The sequence below is a fragment of the Hypanus sabinus genome, unplaced genomic scaffold (genome assembly GCF_030144855.1).
Source record: "Hypanus sabinus isolate sHypSab1 unplaced genomic scaffold, sHypSab1.hap1 scaffold_43, whole genome shotgun sequence".
Lineage (NCBI taxonomy): Eukaryota > Metazoa > Chordata > Chondrichthyes > Myliobatiformes > Dasyatidae > Hypanus > Hypanus sabinus.
In genome coordinates this window covers 2300478-2313419 of record NW_026781307.1, presented here as the reverse complement: position 1 = coordinate 2313419, position 12942 = coordinate 2300478, and the positions used below count along the sequence as shown (strand labels likewise).

At 41.4% G+C, this 12942-nt stretch overlaps 1 protein-coding gene and 1 long non-coding RNA gene across 9 annotated transcripts in view; one reads left to right on the top strand and one right to left on the bottom strand.

Annotated features, from left to right (window-relative positions):
• Nucleotides 1-12942, top strand: part of LOC132388881 (protein PAT1 homolog 1-like) — a 121874-nt gene that overhangs the window by 100785 nt on the left and 8147 nt on the right. The window lies entirely within an intron of this gene.
• On the bottom strand, nt 2401-11723 carry LOC132388877 (uncharacterized). 8 transcript variants are annotated; one of them, XR_009510361.1, is made up of 5 exons: nt 8671-11723; nt 6354-8339; nt 5783-5933; nt 4728-4908; nt 2401-2835 (listed from the first exon to the last, which is right to left on the bottom strand). It is a non-coding gene; the product is annotated as an uncharacterized LOC132388877 (long non-coding RNA). The 8 variants fall into 8 exon arrangements; XR_009510359.1 differs by lacking the exon at nt 2401-2835 and adding an exon at nt 3772-4036 and having other exon boundaries at nt 4879-4908; XR_009510364.1 differs by lacking the exon at nt 2401-2835 and adding an exon at nt 4068-4156 and having other exon boundaries at nt 4879-4908.

The following is a 12942-nucleotide window of genomic DNA, read 5'->3' as shown; positions in this document are numbered from 1 at the left end:
CAGACTACCTGAAACAACATAAAACTACACTCGACTACCTGCAACAACACAAAAACTGTACTAGACTACCTGAAACACCCAAAACTGCAACAGACAAACTTAAACAACACAAAACTACAATGGACTATCTGAAATAACCCAAAACTACACTCGACTACCTGCAACAACACAAAACTAGACTAAACTACGTGAAAGAACACAAAAGTACACTCGACTACATGAAAGAACACAAAAGTATACCAGACTACCTGAAAGAACACAAAACTACACTCGACTACATGAAAGAACACAAAAGTATACCAGACTACCTGAAAGAACACAAAACAACACTCGACTACCTGAAACACCACAAAACTACACAGGACTACCTGCAACAACACAGAACTACACTCGACTGCCTGAAACACCACAAAACTACACTGGTCTACCTGCAACAACACAAAAACTACACTAGACTACCTGAAACACCCAAAACTGCAACAGACAAACTTAAACAACACAAAACTACAATGGACTATCTGAAATAACCCAAAACTACACTCGACTACCTGCAACAACACAAAACTAGACTAAACTACGTGAAAGAACACAAAAGTACACTCGACTACATGAAAGAACACAAAAGTATACCAGACTACCTGAAAGAACACAAAACTACACTCGACTACATGAAAGAACACAAAAGTATACCAGACTACCTGAAAGAACACAAAACAACACTCGACTACCTGAAACACCACAAAACTACACAGGACTACCTGCAACAACACAGAACTACACTCGACTGCCTGAAACACCACAAAACTACACTGGTCTACCTGCAACAACACAAAAACTACACTAGACTATCTGAAGCAACACAAAACTCCACTAGACTACCTGAAACAACACAAAACTACACTCGACTACCTGAAACACCACAAAACTACACTGGACTACCTGAAACAACACAAAAGTACACTAGACTACCTGAAAGAACACAAAACTACACTCGACTACCTGAAACACCACAAAACTACACTGGACTACCTGCAACAACACAAAACTAGACTAAACTACGTGAAAGAACACAAAAGTACACTCGACTACATGAAAGAACACAAAAGTACACCAGACTACCTGAAACCACACAAAACTACACTTGACTACCTGAAACAACACAGAACTACACTCGACTACCTGAAACACCACAAAACTACACTGGACTACCTGCAACAACACAAAACTAGACTAAACTACGTGAAAGAACACAGAAGTACACCAGACTACCTGAAAGAACACAAAACTACACTCGACTACATGAAACAACACAATACTACACTCGACTACCTGAAACACCCCAAAAACTACACTTGGCTACCTGAAACACCACAAAACTAAACTGGACTACCTGCAACAACTCAAAACTAGACTAAACTACGTGAAAGAACACAGAAGTACACCAGACTACCTGAAAGAACACAAAACTACACTCGACTACATGAAACAACACAATACTACACTCGACTACCTGAAACACCCCAAAAACTACATTTGGCTACCTGAAACACCCCAAAAACTACACCAGACTACCTGAAACAACACAAAACTACTCGATTACCTGAAACACCACAAAACTACACTAGACTACCTGAAACAACACAAAACTACACTCGACTATCTGAAACACCACAAAACTACACTGGACTACCTGCAACAACACAAAACTAGACTAAACTACGTGAAAGAACACAAAAGTACACTCGACTACATGAAAGAACACAAAAGTATACCAGACTACCTGAAACAACATAAAACTACACTAGACTACCTGAAAGAACACAAAACAACACTCGACTACCTGAAACAACACAATACTACACTCGACTACCTGAAACACCACAAAACTACACAGGACTACCTGCAACAACACAGAACTACACTCGACTGCCTGAAACACCACAAAACTACACTGGTCTATCTGCAACAACACAAAAACTACACTAGACTATCTGAAGCAACACAAAACTCCACTAGACTACCTGAAACAACACAAAACTACACTCGACTACCTGAAACACCACAAAACTACACTGGACTACCTGAAACAACACAAAAGTACACTAGACTACCTGAAACACCACAAAACTACACAGGGCTACCTGCAACAACACAAAACTAGACTAATCTATGTGAAAAAACAAAAAACTACACTAGACTACCTGAAACAACACAAAACTACATTCAACTGCCTGAAACACCACAAAACTACACTGGTCTACCTGCAACAACACAAAAACTACACTAGACTATCTGAAGCAACACAAAACTCCACTAGACTACCTGAAACAACACAAAACTACACTCGACTACCTGAAACACCACAAAAACTACACTGGACTACCTGAAACAACACAAAAGTACACTAGACTACCTGAAAGAACACAAAACTACACTCGACTACCTGAAACACCACAAAACTACACTGGACTACCTGCAACAACACAAAACTAGACTAAACTACGTGAAAGAACACAAAAGTACACTCGACTACATGAAAGAACACAAAAGTACACCAGACTACCTGAAACAACGCAAAACTACACTAGATTACCTGAAACAACACAATACTACACTCGACTACCTGAAACACCACATAACTACACTGGACTACCTGCAACAACACAAAACTAGACTAAACTACGTGAAAGAACACAGAAGTACACCAGACTACCTGAAAGAACACAAAACTACACTCGACTACATGAAACAACACAATACTACACTCGACTACCTGAAACACCCCAAAAACTACATTTGGCTACCTGAAACACCCCAAAAACTACACCAGACTACCTGAAACAACACAAAACTACTCGATTACCTGAAACACCACAAAACTACACTAGACTACCTGAAACAACACAAAACTACACTCGACTATCTGAAACACCACAAAACTACACTGGACTACCTGCAACAACACAAAACTAGACTAAACTACGTGAAAGAACACAAAAGTACACTCGACTACATGAAAGAACACAAAAGTATACCAGACTACCTGAAACAACATAAAACTACACTAGACTACCTGAAAGAACACAAAACAACACTCGACTACCTGAAACAACACAATACTACACTCGACTACCTGAAACACCACAAAACTACACAGGACTACCTGCAACAACACAGAACTACACTCGACTGCCTGAAACACCACAAAACTACACTGGTCTATCTGCAACAACACAAAAACTACACTAGACTATCTGAAGCAACACAAAACTCCACTAGACTACCTGAAACAACACAAAACTACACTCGACTACCTGAAACACCACAAAACTACACTGGACTACCTGAAACAACACAAAAGTACACAAGACTACCTGAAAGAACACAAAACTACACTCGAGTACCTGAAACACCACAAAACTACACAGGGCTACCTGCAACAACACAAAACTAGACTAATCTATGTGAAAAAACAAAAAACTACACTAGACTACCTGAAACAACACAAAACTACATTCAACTGCCTGAAACACCACAAAACTACACTGGTCTACCTGCAACAACACAAAAACTACACTAGACTATCTGAAGCAACACAAAGCTCCACTAGACTACCTGAAACAACACAAAACTACACTCGACTACCTGAAAGAACACAAAACTACACTTGACTACCTGAAACCACACAAAACTACACTTGACTACCTGAAACAACACAAAACTACACTCGACTACCTGAAACACCACAAAACTACACTGGACTACCTGCAACAACACAAAAATTACACTAGACTACCTGAAACAACAGAAAACTACACTCGACTACCTGAAACACCACAAACCTACACTGGACTACCAGCAACAACACAAAACTAGACTAAACTATGTGAAAGAGCACAAAAGTACACCCGACTACATGAAAGAACACAAAAGTACACCAGACTACCTGAAACAACGCAAAACTACACTAGACTACCTGAAACAACACAAAACTACACTCGACTATCTGAAACACCACAAAACTACACTGGACTACCTGCAACAACACAAAACTACACCAGACTACCTGAAACAATGCAAAACTACACTAGACTACCTGAAACAGCACAAAACTACACTCGACTATCTGAAACACCACAAAACTACACTGGACTACCTGCAACAACACAAAACTAGACTAAACTACGTGAAAGAACACAAAAGTACACTCGACTACATGAAAGAACACAAAAGTATACCAGACTACCTGAAACAACACAAAACTACACTAGACTACCTGAAAGAACACAAAACTACACTCGACTACCTGAAACAACACAATACTACACTCGACTACCTGAAACACCACAAAACTACACTGGACTACCTGCAACAACACAAAACTAGACTAAACTACGTGAAAGAACACAAAAGTACACTCGACTACATGAAAGAACACAAAAGTACACCAGACTACCTGAAACAACACAAAACTACACTAGACTACCTGAAACAACACAATACTACACTCGACTTCCTGAAACACCACAAAACTACACAGGACTACCTGCAACAACACAAAACTAGACTAATCTATGTGAAAAAAACAAAAAACTACACTAGACTACCTGAAACAACACAAAACTACACTTGGCTACCTGAAACACCACAAAACTACACTCGACTACACGAAACAACACAAAATTTCACTAGACTACCTGAAACAACACAAAACTACACTAGACTACCTGAAACACCCCAAAAACTACACTCTACTGCCTGAAACACCACAAAACTACACTGGACTACCTGCAACAACACAAAACTAGACTAAACTATGTGAAAGAGCACAAAAGTACACCAGACTACCTGAAACAACGCAAAACTGCACTGGACTACCTGAAACAACACAAAACTACACTAGACTACCTGAAACACCCCAAAAACTACACTCGACTGCCTGAAACACCCCAAAAACTACACTCGACTGCCTGAAACACCACAAAACTACACTGGACTACCTGCAACAACACAAAAATTACACTAGACTACCTGAAACAACATAAAACTACACTGGACTACCTGCAACAACACAAAAACTATACTAGACTACCTGAAACACCCAAAACTGCACCAGACGAACTTAAACAACACAAAACTACAATGGACTATCTGAAACAACCCAAAACTACACTCGACTACCTGCAACAACTCAAAACTAGACTAAACTATGTGAAAGAGCACAAAAGTACACCCGACTACATGAAAGAACACAAAAGTACTCCAGACTACCTGAAACAACGCAAAACTACACTAGACTACCTGAAACACCACAAAAACTACACTGGACTACAGGAAACAACACAAAACTACACTCGACTAAGTGAAACAACAAAAAACGACACCAGACTACCTGAAAGAACACAAAACTACACTCGACTACCTGAAACACCCCAAAAACTACAGTTGGCTACCTGAAACACCCAAAACTGCACCAGACGAACTGAAACAAACCAAAACTACACTGGACTATCTGAAACAACCCAAAACTACACTCGACTACCTGCAACAACACAAAACTAGACTAAACTATGTGAAAGAACACAAAAGTACTCCAGACTACCTGAAACAACGCAAAACTACACTAGACTACCTGAAAGAACACAAAACTACACTCGACTACCTGAAGCAACACAATACTACACTCGACTACCTGAAACACCACAAAACTACACAGGACTACCTGCAACAACACAAAACTAGACTAATCTATGTGAAAAAACAAAAAACTACACGAGACTACCTGAAACAACACAAAACTACACTCGACTGCCTGAAACACCACAAAACTACACTGGTCTACCTGCAACAACACAAAAACTACACTAGACTATCTGAAGCAACACAAAGCTCCACTAGACTACCTGAAACAACACAAAACTACACTCGACTACCTGAAAGAACACAAAACTACACTTGACTACCTGAAACCACACAAAACTACACTTGACTACCTGAAACAACACAAAAGTACACTCGACTACATGAAAGAACACAAAAGTACACCAGACTACCTGAAAGAACACAAAACTACACTCGACTACATGAAACAACACAAAACTACACTCGACTACCTGAAACACCGCAAAAACTACAGTTGGCTACCTGAAACACCCAAAACTGCACCAGACGAACTGAAACAAACCAAAACTACACTGGACTATCTGAAACAACCCAAAACTACACTCGACTACCTGCAACAACACAAAACTAGACTAATCTATGTGAAAGAACACAAAAGTACTCCAGACTACCTGAAACAACGCAAAACTACACTAGACTACCTGAAAGAACACAAAACTACACTCGACTACCTGAAACAACACAATACTACACTCGACTACCTGAAACACCACAAAACTACACAGGACTACCTGCAACAACACAAAACTAGACTAATCTATGTGAAAAAACAAAAAACTACACGAGACTACCTGAAACAACACAAAACTACACTCGACTGCCTGAAACACCACAAAACTACACTGGTCTACCTGCAACAACACAAAAACTACACTAGACTATCTGAAGCAACACAAAGCTCCACTAGACTACCTGAAACAACACAAAACTACACTCGACTACCTGAAACAACACAAAACTACACTTGACAACCTGAAACCACACAAAACTACACTTGACTACCTGAAACAACACAAAACTACACTCGACTACCTGAAACAACACAAAACTACACTCGACTACCTGAAACACCACAAAACTACACTGGACTACCTGCAACAACACAAAAATTACACTAGACTACCTGAAACAACATAAAACTACACCAGACTACCTGAAACAACACAAAACTACACTTGATTACCTGAAACACCACAAAACTACTCTGGACTACCAGCAACAACACAAAAACTATACTGGACTACCTGAAACACCCAAAACTGCACCAGACGAACTTAAACAACACAAAACTACAATGGACTATCTGAAATAACCCAAAACTACACTCAACTACCTGCAACAACACAAAACTAGACTAAACTATGTGAAAGAGCACAAAAGTACACCCGACTACATGAAAGAACACAAAAGAACTCCAGACTACCTGAAACAATGCAAAACTACACTAGACTACCAGAAACACCACAAAAACTACACTCGACTACGTGAAACAACAAAAAACTACAGTTGGCTACCTGAAATAACACAAAACTACACTAGACTACCTGAAAGAACACAAAACTACACTCGACTACCTGAAACACCACAAAACTACACTGGACTACCTGCAACAACACAAAACTAGACTAAACTACGTGAAAGAACACAAAAGTACACCAGACTACCTGAAAGAACACAAAACTACACTCGACTACATGAAACAACACAAAACTACACTCGACTACCTGAAACACCGCAAAAACTACAGTTGGCTACCTGAAACACCCAAAACTGCACCAGACGAACTGAAACAAACCAAAACTACACTGGACTATCTGAAACAACCCAAAACTACACTCGACTACCTGCAACAACACAAAACTAGACTAAACTATGTGAAAGAACACAAAAGTACTCCAGACTACCCGAAACAACGCAAAACTACACTAGACTACCTGAAAGAACACAAAACTACACTCGACTACCTGAAACAACACAATACTACACTCGACTACCTGAAACACCACAAAACTACACAGGACTACCTGCAACAACACAAAACTAGACTAATCTATGTGAAAAAACAAAAAACTACACTAGACTACCTGAAACAACACAAATCTACACTCAACTGCCTGAAACACCACAAAACTACACTGGTCTACCTGCAACAACACAAAAACTACACTAGACTATCTGAAGCAACACAAAGCTCCACTAGACTACCTGAAAGAACACAAAACTACACTCGACTACCTGAAAGAACACAAAACTACACTTGACTACCTGAAACCACACAAAACTACACTTGACTACCTGAAACAACACAAAACTACACTCGACTACCTGAAACAACACAGAACTACACTCGACTACCTGAAACACCACAAAACTACACTGGACTACCTGCAACAACACAAAAATTACACTAGACTACCTGAAACACCACAAAAACTACACTGGACTACAGGAAACAACACAAAACTACACTCGACTAAGTGAAACAACAAAAAACTACACTAGACTACCTGAAACAACACAAAACTACACTCGACTACCTGAAACAACACAATACTACACTCGACTACCTGAAACACCACAAAACTACACAGTACTACCTGCAACAACACAAAACTAGACTAATCTATGTGAAAAAACAAAAAACTACACTAGACTACCTGAAACAACACAAATCTACACTCAACTGCCTGAAACACCACAAAACTACACTGGTCTACCTGCAACAACACAAAAACTACACTAGACTACCTGAAAGAACACAAAACTACACTCGACTACCTGAAAGAACACAAAACTACACTCGACTACCTGAAACACCACAAAACTACACTGGACTACCTGCAACAACACAAAACTAGACTAAACTACGTGAAAGAACACAAAAGTACACTCGACTACATGAAAGAACACAAAAGTACACCAGACTACCTGAAAGAACACAAAACTACACCCGACTACATGAAACAACACAATACTACACTCGACTACCTGAAACAACACAAAACTACACTCGACTGCCTGAAACACCACAAAACTACACTGGTCTACCTGCAACAACACAAAAACTACACTAGACTATCTGAAGCAACACAAAGCTCCACTAGACTACCTGAAACAACAGAAAACTACACTCGACTACCTGAAACAACACAAAACTACATTTGACAACCTGAAACCACACAAAACTACACTTGACTACCTGAAACAACACAAAACTACACTCGACTACCTGAAACAACACAAAACTACACTCGACTACCTGAAACAACACAGAACTACACTCGACTACCTGAAACACCACAAAACTACACTGGACTACCTGCAACAACACAAAAATTACACTAGACTACCTGAAACAACATAAAACTGCACCAGACGAACTTAAACAACACAAAACTACAATGGACTATCTGAAACAACCCAAAACTACACTCGACTACCTGCAACAACACAAAACTAGACTAAACTATGTGAAAGAGCACAAAAGTACACCCGACTACATGAAAGAACAGAAAAGTACTCCAGACTACCTGAAACAATGCAAAACTACACTAGACTACCTGAAACACCACAAAAACTACACTCGACTATGTAAAACAACAAAAAACTACAGTTGGCTGCCTGAAATAACACAAAACTACACTAGACTACCTGAAAGAACACAAAACTACACTCGACTACCTGAAACACAACAAAACTACACTGGACTACCTGCAACAACACAAAACTAGACTAAACTACGTGAAAGAACACAAAAGTACACTCGACTACATGAAAGAACACAAAAGTACACCAGACTACCTGAAAGAACACAAAACTACACTCGACTACATGAAACAACACAAAACTACACTCGACTACCTGAAACACCGCAAAAACTACAGTTGGCTACCTGAAACACCCAAAACTGCACCAGACGAACTGAAACAAACCAAAACTACACTGGACTATCTGAAACAACCCAAAACTACACTCGACTACCTGCAACAACAGAAAACTAGACTAATCTATGTGAAAGAACACAAAAGTACTCCAGACTACCTGAAACAACGCAAAACTACACTAGACTACCTGAAAGAACACAAAACTACACTCGACTACCTGAAACAACACAATACTACACTCGACTGACTACCTGAAACACCACAAAACTACACAGTACTACCTGCAACAACACAAAACTAGACTAATCTATGTGAAAAAACAAAAAACTACACTAGACTACCTGAAACAACACAAATCTACACTCAACTGCCTGAAACACCACAAAACTACACTGGTCTACCTGCAACAACACAAAAACTACACTAGACTATCTGAAGCAACACAAAGCTCCACTAGACTACCTGAAACAACACAAAACTACACTCGACTACCTGAAAGAACACAAAACTACACTTGACTACCTGAAACCACACAAAACTACACTTGACTACCTGAAACAACACAAAACTACACTCGACTACCTGAAACAACACAGAACTACACTCGACTACCTGAAACACCACAAAACTACACTGGACTACCTGCAACAACACAAAAATTACACTAGACTACCTGAAACACCACAAAAACTACACTGGACTACAGGAAACAACACAAAACTACACTCGACTAAGTGAAACAACAAAAAATACACTAGACTACCTGAAACAACACAAAACTACACTGGACTACCTGCAACAACACAAAACTAGACTAAACTACGTGAAAGAACACAAAAGTACACTCGACTACATGAAAGAACACAAAAGTACACCAGACTACCTGAAAGAACACAAAACTACACTCGACTACATGAAACAACACAATACTACACTCGACTACCTGAAACACCACAAAACTACACAGGACTACCTGCAACAACACAAAACCAGACTAAACTATGTGAAAAAACAAAAAACTACACCCGACTACATGAAAGAACACAAAAGTACACCAGACTACCTGAAACAACACAAAACTACACTTTACTACCTGAAACAACACAAAACTACACTTTACTACCTGAAACAACACAAAACTACACCCGACTACATGAAAGAACACAAAAGTACACCAGACTACCTGAAAGAACACAAAACTACACTCGACTACATGAAACAACACAAAACTACACTCGACTACCTGAAACACCCCAAAAACTACACTTGACGACCTGAAACACCACAAAACTACACTGGACTACACGAAGCAACACAAAACTACACTCGACTACACGAAACAACAAAAAACTACACTAGACTACCTGAAACAACACAAAACTACACTCGACTGCCTGAAAGACCACAAAACTACACTGGTCTACCTGCAACAACACAAAAACTGCACTAGACTATCTGAAGCAACACAAAACTCCACTAGACTACCTGAAACAACACAAAACTACACTCGACTACCTGAAACAACACAAAACTACACTCGACTACCTGAAACAACACAAAACTACACTTGACTACCTGAAACAACACAAAACTATACTCGACTACCTGAAACAACACAAAACTACACTCGACTACCTGAAACAACACAAAACTACACTCAACTACCTGAAACAATGCAAAACTGTACTCAACTACGTAAAACGGCATGCAAACTACACTAGACTACACACCTACCCAGGACTGCATAAAGCGCACAAAACAGTGCAGGCATTACAATAAATATTAAACAAGACAATGGGGCACAGTAGAGGGCTGTAAGTTGGTGTCAGTCCAGTCTCGTGGTATTGAGGAGTCTGATGGCTTGGGTGAAGAAACTGTTATATAGTCTGGTCGTGAGAGCCCGAATGCTTTGGACCCTTTTCCCAGACGGCAGGAGGGAGAAGAGTTTGTATGAGGGGTGCGTGGGGTCCTTCATAATGCTGTTTGCTTTGTGGATGCAGCGTGTAGTGATGGCGGGAAGAGAGACCCCGATGATCTTCTCAGCTGACCTCACTATCCGCTGCAGGGTCTTGCGATCCGAGACGGCGCAATTCCCGAACCGGGCAGTGATGCAGCTGCTCAGGATGCTCTCAATACAACCCTGTAGAATGTGATGGGGATGGGGGGGTGGGAGATGGACTTTCCTCAGCCTTCGCAGAAAAAGTAGAGACGCTGCTGGGCTTTCTTTGCTCTGGAGCTGGTGTTGAGGGACCAGGTGAGATTCTCCGTCAGGTGAACACCAAGAAATGTGGTGCTGTTTACGTGTCATCGGCGAACTTGATATGGTTCGACTGTGTGTTGCAGCACAGTCATGGGTCAGCAGTGGACTGAGCACGCAGCCCTGGCCAGCCCCGTGCTCAGTGTGATTAGGTGCTCTTAACGATCTCTACCAAGGAACTGTCGATGTTCAGCGGGGAGTGGTTGCTCCGTGCCCTCCTGAAGTCAACAACCATCTTTGTTCACATTCAGAGACAGGTCATTGGCTCTGCACCAGTCCGTTAGTCGCTGCGCCTCCTCTCTGTACGCTGACTCGTCGTTCTTGCTGAAGAGACCCACCATGGTCGTGTCATCAGCGAATAATGATGTGGTTCGAGCTGTGTGGTTTTTTTCCCACAAAATTCCTTTGATACAAATTTTGGTGCTGTGCAATATATACAAAACAGTGACTAACACAATTGCTTCGCTACAAATAGACAGCAGACATTACACCAGAATGTTGCCATCTCTATCGATGATGGCATCTACACCCCGCGGAGCCCAACAGTCCCGGAATGGGCGGCACGTGGTCCTTTTCAATCTTCACCCGGGCACGAACGTGCCCTCTAAACAATGCCAGGAAGCCTGCCCGGGCAGATTCTCCTGCCACCCGTTTCCAAGACCCTCGGATGGCGGATTTCGCCAGCCCCAGGAGCAAGTTGACTAGGACATCCTCATCCCTCCATGCCCCCTTCCTTACTGGATGACCATATACCAATAGGGTGGGGCTAAAGTGCAACCAGAAGGCGAGAAGCAGCCCACGCAGATACGCAAAAAGGGGCTGCAGCCTCACGCACTCCATGTCGACGTGGTACACGGTCTGCTCCGGCCCGCAGAAGTGGCATGCGTGTGGGAGATCCCGGTACAAACTGAAGAACGTATTGCAGGGCACCGCAGCACCCTCCTGCCGAGATCCCCCAGGTGCACGGGAGGAGCCCCCTCGTAACGGGACCCTCCTCACCTCCGGGCGGAAAGCCCGACTGCGTCGGGACGGTGGGCGAGGGCGGATTCCTGGGCGCAGCCATGGGGACGGCGGGGTTACACTCACGGCTGCTGCTCGGCTCCCATTCCGCTTTCGAAA